This window comes from Columba livia, chromosome 2, assembly GCF_036013475.1.
Source record: "Columba livia isolate bColLiv1 breed racing homer chromosome 2, bColLiv1.pat.W.v2, whole genome shotgun sequence".
Classification (NCBI taxonomy): Eukaryota; Metazoa; Chordata; class Aves; order Columbiformes; family Columbidae; genus Columba; species Columba livia.
Window position 1 is genome coordinate 77830074 of NC_088603.1, and position 17758 is coordinate 77847831.

Genomic DNA, 17758 nt, shown 5'->3' on the forward strand with positions numbered 1-17758 from the left:
GTGATTTTAAGTTTAGTCAAAATGGAAATCGTGATTGAATTATTGATCTGAAACTGCACATTTTGAAAATTAAAACATAATATTCCTTTTTTTCAGTGAATTGAAGAAGAAATTAAAGGTAGAGATTAACTAATTAAAAAAAAAAAAAAACCTTTTAAAATATTTTCCAAGCTTCAAGTTGATATTTTTTTTTATTTGAAACACCATTCATTTATTAGGGAGTGGAAAAATATTTCCTGTCCGATTTCATTTAAATGCTGTAAAATATAAAATGTGTATTACTGAAATATAAGTTTTATTTGATAAATCTTGGATATTTTTCTTAATAATTATTTTCTTAGAGTTATGTGTAGGCCTTGTAGTGCAGTGGTGATTACTTTACATGGCAACGCTGGATTTACTTATAGATTGGGGAATGAGAGGCTGGAGAGCAGCCCCACAGAGAGGGATCTGGCCATTCTTGTTGATGGCAAGCTTAACATGAGCCAACAGTGTGCCCTGGCAGCCAAGAGGGCCAACCGTGTCCTGGGTGCATCAAGCACAGCATTGCCAGCTGGGCGAGAGAGGTGATTGTCCCACTCTGCTCTGCACTGATGCGGCCTCACCTGGAGCACTGTGTGCAGTTCTGGCACCACAGGATGAAAAGGATATAAAGCCACTAGAGAGTGTTTAGAGGAGGGCCACGAAGATGGTGGAGGGTTTGGAGGGGAAGCCATATGAGGAGCAGATAAAATCACTAGATTTGTTCAACCTGGAGAAGAAGAGACTGAGGGGAGACATCATCGCACTCTAGAACTTCCTCATAAGGGAAGGATGAGGGGCAGATGTTGATCTCTTCTCTCTGGTGACCAATGATAGAACCTGAGAGAATGGCAGGAAGATGTGCCAGGGGTTGCTTAGGTTGGATATTGCGAAAATGTTTGTCACCCAGAGGGTAGTGGAGCACTGGAACAGGATCCTCAGGGAGGCAGTCATGGCCCCAAGCCTGACAGTATTCAAGAAGCAAATGGACAATGCCTTCAGACATATTGTGTGAACTGTGGGGCTGTCATACACAGGGACAGGAGTTGGACTCAGTGATCCTTGTGGGATATTCTGTGAGTCTGTAAAATTATTGTATCAGCCTTTAAATTTCATCTCTGCATAGCTGTGTTTAAATCAAATATTCCATAGTGTTTATGACTGGCTTGTAGATCAATACAGCTGAATAGGGAGTATATCCACCTAAAGGGTGAGTGTCACGAGGATGGAGCCAGGCTCTTCTCAGTGACAATCAATGATAGGACAAGGGGTAACGGGTACAAACTGGAACACAGGAGGTTCCACTTAAATATGAGAAGAAACTTCTTCTCAGTGAGGCTATCAGAACACTGGAACAGGCTGTCAGGGAGGTTGTGGAGTCTCCTTCTCTGGAGACATTCAGGACTTGCCTGGACACCTTCCTGTGTCACTTCATCTAAGTGTTTCTGCTCCGGCAGGGGGATTGCACTAGATGTTCTTTTGAGGTCCTTTCCAATCCCTAACATTCTGTGATTCTGTGAAATGGCAAATTTTCTGGCCACCAGTTCTGACATTGTCAAGTAACTGTTAATTTTCTGGTTAACCCTTCATTGAGAAGCTTGCTTTCATTTATATGTTACCTATAGAAGAAGGCTGTTTCAGGAAACAGCAATAGGCAGAGAATAGAGGACTTTTCCTTAACCCAAAATGGAGAGCCGAGAAGTCACAACATCTCTGGTTCTTCACACACAGGTAAAGTACTGCAACAATTTAAACCAACTTCCTAGCAGGCAATAGACCAGAAAAATACTCACAGGAGGGAGAGATATAAAGGGCAGAGTTAAATATTTTTCTTTTAAAGTCATTTAAGCATCACCTTGATGAAGATTCTTCTAAATTGTTTTATTTCTGCCTTTTCTAGTCTAGTGTAAAAACAAAAAGGAAAAAAAACCTGACAAAATAGAAGAAAGAAAACCAAATAATTTAGCATTTTATTTTTTGCTTTATAAAATATATGAACATGAGTCCAAACTTTAGTAATCCTTCAAAATAAAATTATATTTTTTGACATCTCTATTAAAAAGAGCTGAGGAAAAATAACTCTACAGAGACTTCATCTTGTCATGCAACTTTGATCCAATTTCCCTATAATCAGTAGGAGGCTTTCTCTTGACTTCAGTGAAAGCTGAAGTAAGCCTTGGCTGGGAACCTGACTAATTAAAGTCTCATTGTACCTGGACTTTGCCCTTCAGCATTTTCATTTTACTTCTCTTCAGCAGCAATGCCACTCTATTAAAAGGATCTTAAAAGTAAGGGTTTGGTCAGCTATACAGACAAAGTCCTCAAAGAATGTTTTGGTACTGTGGGAAGTGATTTAATGGGCAGCATTGCCATTACATTACATTTCCATCCTCCCCCAGCCCCCAATTTGTTGCTGGTTTTGTTTGGTTTTGTTTGTTTTGGAGTTTTCTGTGTTTGGTGTGGTTTGGGGTTTTTTGCCTTTATCTTCTGCTGCAATACTCACACAGCCTGATTCATCCAGTCATCTCCTATTCACCTGCTTTTTCCTCTAATTCATTTTATACTTTTACCTCATGCTTTCTTCCCCTGGTCTCTCTCATGACCATTCTCTTTTGCTGTCTAAATCTTCATGCTTGTCAGTGGTTTTGTGACCTTTTCTTCATGATAAAAGCATGGATTATTCCCCATCGAAGATAAGGATCAGTAGATATATAGTATTTTGTAGGAGCTTTTCTCACATTCTTCTTTATCCAGAAGGTTTCCCTGAACAGTTCTTATCTACCAAGAGTATTTTTATTTTTTGTTGACTGCATCACCATCCTGAATGGTACTTAGTTCCATTCATTAATTAATTTCATCCTCATTAATTCAGGAATTTACTAGGTATTATTTTTTTTTAGTATGTTCTGTATAATGCCTCTAAGAAAGCTGCTTTGGTGTCTGCCTGAAAAGCTAAGCTCCTGCCTCAGTTATTATACTATAACATCATGCTATCTACCCTTGATACATGAATAAATAACCTTTTTTTATTTTTCTTTTTTTTTTTCTGGGATTATTATAAAATCCTGCTGCAAAGTTAACTTATACTTTGTTTTATCAAGACCATAAATGCTTCCTCATTTTTCTCTCTTTCTTGCACCTCACCATTCTATACCTTGTCTAAAAAGGTGTTATTTTTAAGGCCATCAGTCATAATTTGTCACTCTGTTTATCATTCTTTATTTTCTACTGAAAAGTTACCTGGAACCCCTGAAAAGATCAAACACTAGCCCTCATTGTTATTTTGTTAAACGTTGAAATAAACAAATTCAGAATTTTTATGATGCTTGTCCTCTAGTTTAAGAGAAGTATGAGTCTGGTTATTGCATTCTTAATTGTCAAAACTCTCTTTTCTTTCCTTTGTAAAAATATTCTACAGGAAATTTGACAGTATTTAGGCTATTAGTGTTTCAAAATCACTGCCAGCCAGGGCAACTTGTATCCATAATTTTTGCCTTATTAATCTCATACTTCTTTTATAACTGGATTTCAATCTGTATGGTACAAAAGCCTTAATTATACCTATGCAGCACTGCCTCCTTTGATGCTGGTTCAAAACTGTGACATTGCAGTAATATGAACAATTATAAACAGTCAACAGCAATCAAAGATTTTCTGCAGAAAATCAGAACAAAACCAAACCAAACCAAACCAAACCAACCAACCAACCAACAACAACAGCAAAACCAACGAACATTATGTTCACCAACAGCCCAACAGGTCAGACCAAAACGTCATCCAACCCAGTATCTTTTCTCCAACTGTGGAGTGGGTTAACACAAAGAAGGTGAAAGGTCCCAAAATATTAAACTTTATTTGATTCACATTTGTTAATTTGTGATGAAATATTTACATCTATCTGTCATCTTGACACAAACCCCAAAGTGTTCTGTTTCGTTTGTACATAACATTTACATCTGAGGGTTTGCTTTTTTTTTGTTTGTTTGTTTGTTTTGTTTGGGGTTTTTTTGTTAGTTTTTGTTTTGGTTTTGTTTGTTTGTTTGTTTGTTTGTTTGTTTTCCTTTTTTTTTTTTTTAAGCATTTTTCTAGACTGTTTTCAGGAAGATCAGTGTAAAGTTTTTCTGTAAAACATGAAAGCTATGATTTTCTTTGGTGAGGTACTATTTCTAGCTTTATTAATAAAGCCTCCTATGAACTACCTTCTGGACTCTGCTGTCTTACAGCCTCTGGACTACCTTGCACAAATTGTGACGCTCTGCTGTAACATGCATTTCATTTCACCTGTGGTAACTTTTCTCACACTCCAGCTTGTTACTGCTTCACAGTTTTGTCTTCCGAATTCTAGATGTCAGTGAGGATTATTTTCAGGCATTTCCATGGCTACCTTTAGGGGGAGCAGTCCTCTCTGAAAACCACAATAACACCTGCTAGCAGGTGAAGTCCTATGATACAGCCTTTTCAGCCCAGGAGGTTTGCTTCCTTTACACTGTTTTTGTTATTGCGAAAACATCCTCTTTCAGGAGAGAAAAATTCCCAGATCACCCTGAAAGTCTGGTGCTGATATATACGGTCTTTTAAACTGTAATACTTCTCAGTTGGACAAACATATTCCTCTGTCAGGTGGTATCAGCAGGGTCTCTGAGTAGAGAAAAACAAATTGTGGGAGGGATTTCAACCAGTTTCCCCAAAGCTAGCTTTGTTTTTGTGATCCTAACTAAGGTCAACGATAATGAATTTCAGGCCACAATTGTCATCTGTACATGCACCAATAGATTTTGATTCTAGTTAAAATACTGTATCTTTCCTATCCCTTGCATTTCTGGATCCAGAGAATCCAGTGTGCATGAGTTCACTGAACTTGTACATATGTGCATGAAAATCTCACACACACATCTGTAAATCACATAAGCCTGGAACTACATCGTTATGATAAAATGCAATAACAAGTGTTTTATCTGCCTATTTCTTTGTTTAGTTGTTTTTCCTGTAAATGTATATTTCTGTACCATATTTGAATCAGTTGAAGGACAGTTTAATTCTGGTTTTCAAAAAGGTTGGTATTTTGGCCATGTGTTTGTAAACACGGATGAAATTTTTTGCCTTTTTTTTTAGCCTGTTTTATTCAACTTATTCTATTTATTTGGCTTTGTGGTAGTTATTGTTTCATTCATAAAGCTACATATTTTAATGATATATGATCCAACTTATTATTTCATATCTGAAGCTGTTAAACATTAGAGTTTGAAGAAAATTCCTCTTCCTATGAAATATCTCTGGACTACAGTGCTAAGTAGACAGGAAGATACAGTGAATTGCCAAAATTTGTGTGAATTATATAAATGTCTGTTCTAGTAGAACAAAATTTAAACTGGGAAGAATCTATTCTGAAGACATATATTTAATTTATTTGGATATTCAGTTTACAGAGGAATAAACTAGCATGCATTTAGATCAAATGGGTTTTCCATTTGTAAGAAATAGAAGATTATCATATAACTTCCATCCTTCTCATTACTAAATCAAAAGTGAAGCTGCCTTACAAATTTCAGTTGATCTGAAAATGTATTAGAGGGACCTGTCACATTTGTGTGATCAATAACCCCACAAAACTTTCAAAAAGTGTTTTTGTAGAAGATTTTTTGGAAAAAAAGAGGTCACCATCTGTATCAGAAAATATCTATGGACAATCCTGTGCGTGACACGACTGAGACTCAGCAGCAGACCAAAGGTCATAGATAGTGAGGAACAAAGAAGCAACCTGAGCTGGTTAAACGTTTACTCTGCTGAGGTGACAAGATAGTGAATGTCGTCAGAACGCGTGGACAGTGCATGGACAACTGCAAATGACCTATTACCTTGGGGGGTGGGATGCGTGATTGCTTTGTATTAACCAACCATATGTCTGTTGCTACGCCTGAGCCTGCTGTAGAGAATATAAAAACCATGCCAGTAGTTTACTAAATTGACTTTGATTGCAACCTCATATTGAGCCCTCGTCTCTGTCCGTCTCTGATCTGGTCGCCGCACTCAAAGGGTCTCGTCTCATCCCCCTTTGCGAGCTCTAACCAAGCTCACTCTCCGCATGTTTTGACTGTTATACAAGGTTTTTTAAATCTCATTTTGAAAGCTCTGTAACTTGACCTATCATTAAATTTCAGTCATGTCACTATGGTCAGGGATATGAAACTTCAGAGAAAATTTAAACCGAAATGGAAATCAAGATTAAGACTTAGATGTGGAGCTTTTTTCTTAATTGACTTCAGCCCTCCCTGGCAGCTAGATTCCATGTCAATAGATACCATAAGGCTTAGTTTCTCCAGCAGTAGAAAGCTTATGTGAGACATTACTTTCACGACATTTCAGACCTCTGAAGTTAAGAACACTTCTAAATGCACATGTGCTCATAGGACACCCTTTGCAAGACAGGAAATAAGTATTTCTTATTTCCAATTCAAATGAACATAAAACTCTGAAACACCTCTGGCTTCAAATCTAGTCTTACTTTTAAATGTGAATTCTATTCTCTGGAAGTTGAAAGAAGTTCATAATCAAGACTTGGACATATTGATTCTGTTTCTATATAGTTAGAGTACTTTTCAAAACACCTACAAGATATTGAAGTGTAAATCCTATTTGCAGAAAATACTATGGCACTTGAGATATCAAGAGTATATTTTTTCCGACTACATAGGTGACTGAATCTAATACCTAGATATCTTTGGAAGCAAAAAATTATTCTTAATGACTATGGAAAAAAAATGAGACAACATCTGAAAAATGAAGCAGCACTCAAAATTATCCAAGAAAAGTCATGCTAGCTGCATCACAAAAATATTTGTGTGTGGAATGGTAACATCTTCTGGTTTGCATATGCACCTCATCTTACATAAACAGAAGTTGTTCAGTCCCAGAGTGTGGTGGATTGACCCCTGCTAGCAACTGAGCACCCATCAGCTACTTGCTCACTCCCAGCTCCCAGCAGAATGCAGGAGAGAGTCAGAAGGGCAAATGCAAGATAAACTCATGGGTTGAGACAACGATAATTTGGTAACTGACTGGAAAACATATAAACAAGCACAGATTAAAAAAAAAAAAAAACAAAAACCAAAAACAAACACCGGTAAGTGATGCAAAGGTAATCACTCACCATATCTCAACAACAGACCATTGCCCTGACAGTCTCTGAAGAATGGCTACCTTGGAAAAAGTCCCCAACAAGTTTTGTTAATGAGCATGAAGTTATACAGTGAGGCGTATTCCTTTGGTCAGTTTAGGTTTGCTGTCCCAGCTGTGTGCCCTCCTAAACTCTTGCTGATCCTCAGCCTACTCACTGGGGGGACAGAAGCAGCTTCTATGCTGTGCAAATACCGTTAAACAATAGTTAAAACAGAGGTTTGTTATTAACACTGTTTTACTCACAGATTTTAAACACAGGACCACGCGGTCTGCTATGAAGAAAACTACTTCCATTCCAACTAGACCCAACACACAAAGCCCCCATAATAAACAAATAAATAAAAAGTAAAATTAATTGTTAAGAGGTAAGGTTGTTTTTATTCTGTTTTCTTTTGCTTCTAATATACTAATGGTCTTAATATAATGAGTTCAAGTCAGAAGGAAAGAAATTATAAGGTTAACTATTTAGGAAATCTTAAAATATTTCATAAATCAGCGTCACAGTGTAACTCAAAATAAGTGCAGCACCCTGTCAAATCTTTGAAGGAAAGAGTTTTCAGATGTGTTAACCCTTAAGGAAGTTAAGTAGAGAGACAATGCCACTGATACAGTCAGTGATTCAAAAGAGGAATTTTAGAACATGATTTTCTACATGTTTTATAACTATTTTTAATATCTGTTAGAGTGAATGTTTGCGCTCATCTCAGCACCCAGAAAAGCTTCAACCAGGGCTTTCAACTCAGACACTAAAGTCAATTAACTTCAAGACATAAATTTTATGGATTAGTTCCAATGTTCATAAAACTATATGTTTCAAGGTTGGGGAGGATCTTAACACAGTGTTTCAAGGCAAACATGATGCTATATCTTAACAAGCTGCAAGCAGCAGATGAGTCTTGCTGATGCTTCAGTGAAAATGAAATCTTAATAAACAAGCTTTGAGATCACAGTGGCATATATTGCTATCAGCATGTCATCAAATAAAATATTTAAGTTGACTCACATCTTCTAAAAAGATGCCCTCAAAGCATAAGACACAAAGGAAGGTTTGATTATACTGTGTTGTCCCAGGGTTAACAGCAACATAACTTCACACTAATACAGTCATGCAGACATTTCTCCAGAGTGACCTTACAGGCGATATACGTATCTCAGGTAAGTGTTGTCAGTGTAGTCACTTAGATTCTCCAGTAAAACTAGTACAGGTAAGAAAGCACTTCTTTAACATAATTGTCCTGTCCTGCTTAAATCATTTGACACATAGTGTGGTCTTCTGGTGAACAGATGTCTATGGCTTCTTGGACCACCTTCTTCATTCAGGGGTGTAATATTCTCTTTAGGAGGTAGAGGAGATATATCTTCAGTAGAAACACAACCACCTCTATCAACAGACATGTCTGTTCTTTTTAGCACCTATGTCTTGTGGGTTTTTTTTGTCTACTGGGATGCAGGCTCTCATGATGCCAGGAAAACTATATTTCCTGTGGCTGAATTCACCACCACTAAAGCAAATGAAGGAAAAAGACCAGTCTTAGAAGAGTGCAGAGAAAATTGAGTTACATTAAAGTAAAAAGCCTAGGGACATAAAAATAAATGAAGCTGAATGGGGTCTTCTGAGAAATGGAAGGAAGCACCATAACTGTCCATGATTTTTTTAAAGCAGACCAGGACTATGACTGAAAAAGGGAATAGGGAAGAAAAAAATGCAGGGACCAAGTGTGAGCTGAGTGGAGCATGACACAAGCTGCCTGGATGAAAACATCAGCATGAGCGAGTGGAAATAATAAAAAGGGGAAGAGGAGTTTGTGAAATTAATGTGATAAGGCTCTGTAACAGGAAAGGTGAAATGACATTGCTAAGCAGGGTAGGCTAAAACCAGACAGACTCCAGAGAGCTCATATCCAATAGTACTGCACAAATTGGCCTTTTTCATGTGTTGATATATTTGCATGCTTAATATGTAAGATGTAAGTTGAATAAGGTTAAAAGTGAGAGGAAATGAAAGAAGAAAACTATCCCAGAGAATAGGAAAATGGAAATCAAGACAGAAAAACCCTGTTTTTCATCTGTGCAGTGTAGATTATACATTAGGCTGCACCACTAATTTAAATAAAGTTTCGAGGAATTGCAGGGCGCTGTTTTTCTCCAGGTGCTGTGCTTGAGATCTTTCAGTCTAGCATGCAAAATGCAGAACTCTTCAAACAACAGCTGAAGTCAGTAAGAACATATAAAACACTCTATTGTTCTACCTGTTAGTGTCTAACAGAAACTGTTAGTGTCTCAGGTTGGGTGCTTTGAATGAAAGACTGCATTTGACCTTAATCTTTCAGTTTTCTGTTTGTAAAATGAGTAGTCTGGTTGTAGTCACAAGAAAATAAATGTATCAGTGTTCAGAAAGAACTTACCTAATTGTTGTGATGAACATCAGAGATAAAGACTTGAGGACATTTCTTTCAGCATGGTTTGATTGTCAAACAGACCCAAGGCCACATACTGATCAATGTGAAGCAGAATCAAATAGCTTGTGACCAAAACAAGCCTTCCAAACAAAGTAGAAAAGCTACCTATGGGGAGAAAAAAAAAAAAAAAAAAAAAAAAAAAAAATCTGCTATGCAGTATTTGAAATTGCATCATGATGCACAGACAAAAATAAAGTGAATAATGTTTTGCTGTTTAAGTCTCTAAACTTTGAGTGTTTGAAACCAATAAATCCTAGGAAAGTTAATAACTGTGACAAACAATGTTCTTACTCACCATTACATATTAAGTGAGGATCTTGAAATCTGTCTGATGAGATTTTACTCTTAAGCTGAGATGCCAGTGAAACAGTACAAGCTTGCTTTGAATTTTTGTTTTCAAATAGGTTAAGGAGTATTTTTTAAATAAAGTTGAATTTCTTCTTAGTTAACTCCAAAATTGCCTAAACCGAGAGCATGAAAAAAATTTGAAAGCCTTACTAAAGTCAAGGTAATTAGCAAATAAAAAAAGGTCTCCACCCATGAATAGGTGAAAGGCAACCTGTTTCTCAAATATACTTGTATCCAAGTTAGGACTTTGTGTTCTGAGTGAGCAGTGAATGAGATGGCAAAATAGCAGGTTGGATGGTCAGGTTCAGAGAGTAGCTATTAATTTTTCTTACCCTATCTGGAATTCTGTGGCTAACATTTATTGCAAGGGTCTGTCTGGGACCTGTATGGTTTAACATCTCTATCAATGGCCTGAAGAAGAAGGTGATGAACAGCACTCTAATACAGTTTGGAGACAACATCAAAGTGGAGCGGGGGGGCACCACTGAGGACACTCAAGCACAATGCTGGCATCCAGAGGGCTGGAGAAATACGTCATCAGGAACCTCCTATATTTCAACAAGGATAAAGCCAAGTGCTGCCCCTGGGCAGGAAGCACTGGGGCAAGCGCACAGGCTGAGAGGTCTGCCTGTCTGGGAGCAGCCCTGTGGGAAGGAACCAGGGAGCCTTGACAGATATAAGCTCAGCATAAGCCAGCACTGTGCCCTGGCTGCAGAGACAGCAGACACCCTGGGAGTTAATCACAGGGGCACAGGCTGGGCATCAAAGGCAAGATTTCTTGCCCTCTACTTGGCACTTATGAGATCCCATCTGAATACTGTGTCTAGCCTGAGCTCTAAAGAAAAATATTATACAAAAAGGACATAAAATTTCTACATTAATTATTTATTTAATAAGTTTTGGTGTTGGGGTTTGTTTTGGTTTGTTTGTTTATCTTCTTGTTTTGTTTGCTTGCTTTTTTTTTTTCTTTTTTAATTAAATCTAATTGCTGAGGTGTTCAGTCTTCAATGAATACAGGTCCCTGTGAGTTATCCACTGGAACAACGTTTGGTTCAAACTATGTGGGTCTATTAAGCTTGTAAATTTCTGTTTGAAAGGTTTTGCATCTGATAACTTTTTTCTCAACCCTTAAGAAGGCCCCTGAAAGATTTCTGGCATATTAATAAATTAATAAATCTGTGGCCCTTTACTTAGAGTTTAATGAAATAGACATTTTTCCCTAGCATAAAAAAATGCTCATGTCATGGATGAAGAGAGCTCTAGGAGCTTTTCATTCACAACAAATTAGAAAAATACAAATAAAAATGGAATTTCTGGTGAACCAGGAGCCCAAGGTTTTTACCAGCTTTTGCTGCACAATTAGAGCTACATGTCCTTCTGTCACCTCACTAAAAAGCAGAGAGTTGTGTTCAGATGTAAGCAAGGATCTTTGTTATAGGCAGCCAAAGCAATTTCACTGAAGAGGCACATATCATTCATTTCCACATGCCAAATTCTAGAGGCATTTGGAACGTGGGTATCTCCATTACATATTTCCATGTTCTGCAGCTCAATGTCTGCAAATATTTTAGGAAAATATACAATAAAACTGTTATTTCCTTTCAACTAACTACTAAACTGCTGCTGTTGAATACTTTCTGTCACTACAAAACAAGGGACACTTGCATGAACCTGTGGGAGGGAAGGCACTCTTGAAAATTTGGATTCCTCCAGGGTCTGCCATGAATGTACTAGGATAACATGATGCAGAGGGATAATTGGCTGTTTTAATCTACTGCTAATTTCCTTCTCCTTGTTCTTTTTTTTTTTTTTTTTTATGGTAAGGTCCATCTAGATATCCTTAGAAGTTGTTGCCTGTTGCTCTTCAGTAGCAATGTTCATTCTTTCTCTTTCCATTCCCCACCGTATTTATTCCTTCAAAGAATAACCAGGACAAAATTCCTTTCCTTTGTTGGCTGTATTTACAGAAGAAAGAATGAGAAGATTTTCCTTTGTTTGTTTTGTTATTATTTCACTTGTGTCTGCATAAGCAGTGGTCTGGGCAACCTTCCGTCCTCCTTACCCGCTTCTGTCAGAGATGTCTTTTAAGGTGGCTTTGCATGAAGATATTAACTGAATTGTTGATAATTTTTCAGATGAAGAGTGTTTAATTTAAAAAATGTCATTTATGGAACTCTCTTCTTTCTGCAGAACAGAAATATTTGAAAACAAATGGACAGACAAGAACATTCTCCTGATTACTTCAAGACTCCAGGGAGTTGCCTGAGGTATTTCACAGCTCTCAGAAGTCTTTTTTTATTATGTTTGCAGACCCAAAATTAGTTTCCATAGCTCATTCCATCACCTTGCTACACCTGTCTTTTTTACTTAAGTAGCACTGTAGTGAATCTTAAGTTTTAAAGGTAATTAATTGAGCTCTGAATTCTGATAATTTTCAGTACAGCAGTAAACTTGATATGCTTGACTTTATGCCAGATGTTCTGTAAATTATTCTGAGGCAGATTTTTAAGCATTAGATGTTTAAAATAACAGTACTTTGCAGGTGTCCAGTGTATTTTTATACTTATACACAGTTTTAAAGCTGTTGTTTCATTTCAGGACTGCAGAAAATAGTTTCATTCATTTGTCTTCTGAAGTCTCTGAATTCATTAGTGCCACATTCTTCTTCTTTTTTATTTTTTATTGGAGAATAAATTACTATTTATGTATGTAAACACATATAATATATTTTTTCTTATAATTCAATATCTCAAGTTAAGCAAATGGCATCTCATAATAATTTCATTTCATATTGATAATTTTGTTTTCACATATTTCTTTTTTTTTTTTTTTTTGTTCCAACAATTGGTGGAATTCCAAGGGAATTTCTTTTTAATATCTTATTAATGTCTTCTTATTATAAAGTTATTTCAATTTGATTAAAATATACTTTCTGCCAGGTGTTTCTTAATGCTGACAGCTGTGGTGAACCTTTTTTGACCCAATGAAAAAATTTGAAATAACCTCAAAAATCACTATGTATCTATTAACGTGGTAACTCTTATATAAAGTAGACTATAACTATTTTTTGGCATGTTTTAGTGATGAGAAAATCGAGCCAATGGTTACTTGTGATCATTTAAAGTCTCAAGACACCTTTTAGGAAAATGGGTGTGTACAGGTAGGCTAACATTGGTGAATTCTAACTTCACTCATAGATTCCAAACTATCTTTTATTTCCCCTGGTATTTCAGTATGGAAAAAACAAAAACAAAAACAAAAAAAACACACCCCAAACAAACAAACAAACAAACAACCCCCAAACAAACAAACAAAACAAACAAAAAAACACCACACCCAACACAAAACAAACAAACAAAAGTTATTACTTTTCTTTTTATATCTACTGATTCAATAGTTTTTTTTTAACACATTAGAGTGGTAAGTGACACCTACAAATGAGAAGACAGGTTGCAACCAGCCTGTGAGTAGGTTGTGCTCAGTAGATGGTGAACTTGGAAGTCTTCTGCTACCATTGCATCTTAGGCCAGAAGAGGGACTGGAAGAAATGCAAAACTGCATCAGGGACAGGAGAACTGTCACTAATACTAAACTGTTCAGACATTTTTATATGAGCTTATTACATGAATTACCACCATTGTTTTCTGTGGTTCAGTAACATACATTTGTCATTCTACTTAGGTAATATGATCTCATAATTTCGCTATGATACAGCTGTGCTTTAATGTAATATTTAGTCCATGTGCTTCAAATATGTTAGACATTCTTTAGAAGACACATACAACAATTTCTAGAAATAAGTTATATTTCACTCTTTTCAGTTACTCAGTGAATTAAACTGTTGTGGTTTTTTTTGAGGTGGATTTGGTTTTGTTCTTTTAAATTTCTCTGTCCTTCTGTTCTGCCTTATCAGAATTTGGGATATTATTTTTTTTTCCAGCTGTCACCATTTCTCTTATCTTTCCCCGTATGGTTTCTCTATCTCCTTACTGTTTCACTATCCCCGTACTGTCAAAGTCTAATTGCAAGGCAAACAATAAACCATGGCAGATGCTCTCTGTTAATCCCCTCCACCTTCTACCCTCTCTGCATAGGAAAAAGTCCTTGCTAAGGGAAAGTGACAGGAAGGAAAAAGGGAGAGAGACTTCAAGTTGAAAAGGTTTTAAAATGCTTTACTAATGCTATTAATAAATAGAGAAAATAATACAAAATATACAAAACCCAATCCTGAATGTCACAGGTAGCAGTGTTTAACCCCTTCTGTGGTGGGCGAAGCTGGCATGGCTCCAGTGGCTGCAGGGCAGGCACCCAGAAGTCCTGGGTGGGACTTAACAACAAACTGGGACTGGATTCAGGAATGCAGGGTCTCAGGCCTTGGATTGAAGGTACAACAGTCATGGTCCTCTTCAGATGCCAGCCACAGTCAAAGAGAGTGAGATAATTGTGATCTCCCTCTTTTATAGGGTGTACGACACGGATGGGATAGAATACTCAGTTGGAGGGTGTATGACATGAGTGGGATGGAATACTCAGCTGGTCAGCTTTAGCTACCTGTTCTGTCCTCCCCTCCTTGCAAATACACCCCTCCTGTGACGGAACATGTGAAAACTCATCAACATTCTTAGTTGTTATAGCAATAAATATAAACATGAGCCTCTCCTGCATTCCATTGGTCATCTTTTCAGTCCAGAGTGAACAGTGTCTCAAAAAACATGTAGCTAAATTCAGAAAAGTGCATTTACTTAGAAGGTACTTAGAAGAACCTAACTGAAAGGAAAGATCACTGGTCTTGTTTTTAACAAAACCAGAACACCAGCTTTTTCTTTTCCATTAAGCTTCTTCTATATCTCAGAGCAGAGCTGAAGAGATGAAGACAATATGCACGATTTTGGCATCTTAAAGAGAAAAAAGGATGTGTTTTGAATTTTAGATTTATTTTTTTTTTTCCACAGAACATCTGACTCTGCATAAAGTATCTCCAGCAGTTAAAATTTTTATTGGAATAGGCTGGTCTCTGTAGGTACAACCCGACCAAATTGAGTCCAGAAAATAAAAGATATCCCTATAGTAACATAAAGAATACAGTTACTTTTTATTAAGCCATATGTGTCTTCCTATATTATTTGTTAACACCGTTTTACGAAGTTTCTTGCTGCTTACTGTTTGGATTCATTTTGACCCACCCAAAGCCCTAAAACATGAATCTCTGTAATAAGGTATTTACAAGATTCTCTGCAATAACATAAGGTATATTTAGTACCTCTTATTGTAACTAAGTTCTACTATTCAGTTCCTCTTTGAACCATGTGAATGTCACCTCTTCCCATTGCAATTAATAGAGTACACAATGATGTCTTCCTGACTTTGCAATCTGTCATATAAACTCAAGGAGGTACAATTATTGCCACACAAGACCCAGATTCTTGGTCCCACCTCAGTGATTTCCTGTGTAAATTTTTCTGCATCAGTTTCAGTATGGTAATTCAGCAGTATTTTTAAAATTCAAGTTTGGGATGTTAAACAGGAAATCAATGCTAAAATTAAGTAAGAATTTAGTTTGCCACCACTTGTTAATTTTCATGTGTAGTTCAATGAAATTCCTGCATCCATCATTCATCTTAAGTGACCTAGGATATGCAGAGGGCAGTAGAGAAATGTTTTGCAAAGAGTTTTGGGGGATGAATTAGATTATTATTTTATATCTGTTGTAGAAAGCTATAAAAGAGATTTTTTCTTATAATAATATTGTTTTAGGAAGAAAATATAAATAATACATACAACAGCATGCCTAAAAAACTCCATCACATATGCCCATGCATTCATGCTCATGTACATATAAGACTGTTATTTTAAAAATACTTCTATGTGGTTTTAGTGCTGCTAGTTACTTGATATATAAAATCCAATCTGTTTCCAGTATTTATTTTCTTCTTATGAGAGAGAAAAACTCCTGCTTTGCTTTTGTTAAAAACATCTAAAACCTCATTGAATAATAGCTGTTACGAAACTCCTTTGATTTTACATTTTCCCTTTCACAGTGTGTGGCTCTGTACGCTATTTCACAGAGCAATGCTCTGTTGAAAGCTGTCACTCTAAGAAGCAGTATGATAGTTGTCAGTGATATCCAATGAAGACTGAATAATATATACATATCTTACTTTTAATGTGTCCTCAACACATTGACATTTCTTGCTGTAAGAGCTAGCAAAAAGAGAATCAGTATAAGGTGAAGCATATCTCCTGCTGTGTGGCCAAACTGCATGAAATCTCATGCTTCATTAATGATGCTTCTCATACCAGCTGGTCAATGGATCATGAAAATGAATCAGAAGTACAACAGGGACTTTTTTCCAGCTGTAACAGTCATAAACAATTATGAACTGCTGGCTGCTACTCTTTCAATACGTAATGATTTCATTGCTTTATTTTAGCCATAAAATAAACTTGGTATAATGTTTTAAAGCTGAGGGAGTGGGGAAGACACTAGCAAGCTATTTAATCAACAGGTTTTTTTTATTTTGGTGAATCTTGTCTGAGCTCCATTTTTTTAATGCAGATGCGACATTCTATATCATAATGCAGCAATAAAATCCTTCCATGTTGCACTACAAGGTTTTCACCTCTCCATGAACTTAAGACAGTGATTTATTTTGTCCCTCTTTCTGGTTCTATAGTTTAAAGGAAAGGAAACAGAGGTCCTAAAGGATTCAGGCTTTTAAATGTGAATCCTTGTCACCTGCTAAAAATCTGATTTTTCAGATATCTCAAAGTCATAACCTCAAGAGCCCGGTCTTTCATTGGTTACCTTGAAGCCTTTTATCTTCACCTCTGATTCTACTGACAGAATGCTTCATGCAATGAACGGACCTATTGTCTTTACTGAGGAGTCATTTCTTTTGTATTGAAGACTGGGTTCTTGTGATGTGCATTCTAATGCATAACTGCAGTCCAGAGGAAGGTTTTCTTGACAGCCCTCATGTGCCAAAATTTCTCCAACACTGATGGAAGATCAAGGGAATTTCATTTTCTCCTTTGTACTCTGTGTTCCTGTGTGCAAGTATGTTTGACCATATGCCAGAACTTTATTTAATTACAAAATCTCTTCTCCACCTCCACTCCATTTGTCGTTGGAAGGTATGAGCTGCCAAACCACAGAAAACTGGTTTGTCCTGAATACAAACAAAATCTCTGGAAATTGGTAGGGAAACTCTTAAGATAAAGGCAAGCTACTAATACAAACAGAAGAATATAGGACTTCCTTACTTATCTCAATGTTTTTGTTTTGTCTGTTATTCAGCCATTTTTTGATATGTTTCTGAAACAAGAGAATTATACCTTTGTCAGTTATCTGTCCAGATTTGAGTAATCTGTTTTCCAATTTTGACCTTCTAAAATAGTCCCAAATGGTCCCAAATTTCTGAACAGTTTGGCTTCTCCAGACAAGAAGTGTGGGACATCACCTGCTTCTGTTCTATAACTAGACAAGACAGATACATACATGACCCTCCTGTTTCTGTTGCCTCAGCTGTTCAACTATAGGAATTACATTGTATTTACTTTGTGATGGCACAGCCTAGGCTTTCAGAAAGTAGGAAATTATACCAGATTAAGGCTTTCACAGTAACAGTGACCATGCATTTGGTCCTGTGGTGTGCAACACTGCCTGGGAAGGGCCTGAGAGCTGGACAATAGATCATTGTGTGTACCAATCTACTAGTAGTTCCTTCTGTGATTAACTGTCAGTTAAATCTGAT

The 17758-nt window shown here is 36.7% G+C and overlaps 1 long non-coding RNA gene across 1 annotated transcript in view; it reads right to left on the reverse strand.

Moving 5' to 3' along the window:
• LOC110357703 (uncharacterized) overlaps positions 1–17758 on the reverse strand; it is a 35503-nt gene that overhangs the window by 13380 nt on the left and 4365 nt on the right. Inside the window, exons 2-3 of the long non-coding RNA XR_010470326.1 lie at positions 13436–13542; positions 9603–9757 (exon numbers count right to left, since the gene is read on the reverse strand). This is a non-coding gene — a long non-coding RNA (uncharacterized LOC110357703). The remainder of the gene's footprint in view (positions 1–9602; positions 9758–13435; positions 13543–17758) is intronic.